The sequence below is a fragment of the Gigantopelta aegis genome, chromosome 7 (assembly GCF_016097555.1).
Source record: "Gigantopelta aegis isolate Gae_Host chromosome 7, Gae_host_genome, whole genome shotgun sequence".
Taxonomy (NCBI): Eukaryota; Metazoa; Mollusca; class Gastropoda; order Neomphalida; family Peltospiridae; genus Gigantopelta; species Gigantopelta aegis.
In genome coordinates, this window is record NC_054705.1 from 41,121,173 (window position 1) to 41,122,609 (window position 1,437).

Below are 1,437 nucleotides of genomic sequence, written 5' to 3' on the forward strand. Positions count from 1 at the left end.
ACAACCAATCAAAATGGGTCACACGCCACCCGGAAGAAACCGCTGACCTGAAAAGGAGCCTATAGCACGATTTGTTTTAAACTCGCTGACCCTTGTGTCCAAGGTCCGTTTCCTACAAAATGCTATTCGTCATACAAGTAACACAAAAAACGACATTTAATTTGCCAAAATTGACAATTTAATGAAAATATTTTAAATAATTTTAAAGTGTTAATAAGCCGACACTATTTTACCCTGCCAAAAATGAATGAATGTTTAAAGCGACCCTAGTTTTTAAACACCTCGACTTATTTTTCACTATTAAAGCCGTTTTTGATATTTTAAATTACAAGTAGGTACAGTTTATTATTTAGAATATTCGTTGTCGTACACCTGTAGTGGTTCTGGTCATCTAGGTTTTTTAAATACCCCTAAATGTATTTTTTCATAATTCTAAAAACGCACGTTCGTCCGAAAAGTAATGGATATTGAAACAACCTGTAGTAATTTTTAGACGGTATTTTCTCATTTAAACATCACAAACTTTAGTTTGACTCTGTTATAACGTTGACCGGCCTCGGTGGCGTCGTGGTTAGGCCATCGGTCTACAGACTGGTAGGTACTGGGTTCGGATCCTAGTCGAGGCATGGGATTTTTAATTCAGATACCGACTCCAAACCCTGAGTGAGTGCTCCGCAAGGCTCAGTGGGTAGGTGTAAACCACTTGCACCGACAAGTGATCCATAACTGGTTCACCAAAGGCCATGGTTTGTGCTATCCTGCCTGTGGGAAGTGCAAATAAAAGATCCCTTGCTGCTAATCGGAAAGAGTAGCCCATGTAGTGGCGACAGCGGGTTTCCTCTCAAAATCTGTGTGGTCCTTAACCATATGTCTGACGCCATATAACCGTAAATAAAATGTGTTGAGTGCGTCGTTAAATACAACACTTCTTTCTTTCTTTCTTTCTGTTATAACGTTATCCAAATGTAATGCAGGTTTGTAGATGAAACTTTCATGGCACTCCGGTGTAATAGCCCAAAATATAACCCCGCCAAACTATACCCGGGTTATAAACTGGACTAGCACAGAATATACCCCGGGGTATAAAACAGGCTAGCCCAGAATATACCTCTCTAGTCTGTATTTCAATGTCTAGAGGCTTTTTTTCGCCATCATAATTTATATTTTTTGGCTAGATAATATCGAAATATCTTCTAAAATGACTAATCTGTGATAGTTTTATTTTTATGAAAGCAATAGTTGCTTTTCTTTTAAAGCATTATTTATTTATTTATTTATTTAGGTTGTATACAGGTTAGTAATACAAAAAAAAGAGGATTAGGGTTAGGGTTAGGTGTATAAAACAGGCTAGCCCACTTTAACCCCGGGCATAGTTTGGCGGGGAGCATATTTTGGGCTGTTACACCGACACACAGATACGCATCGACTATTGTGGGT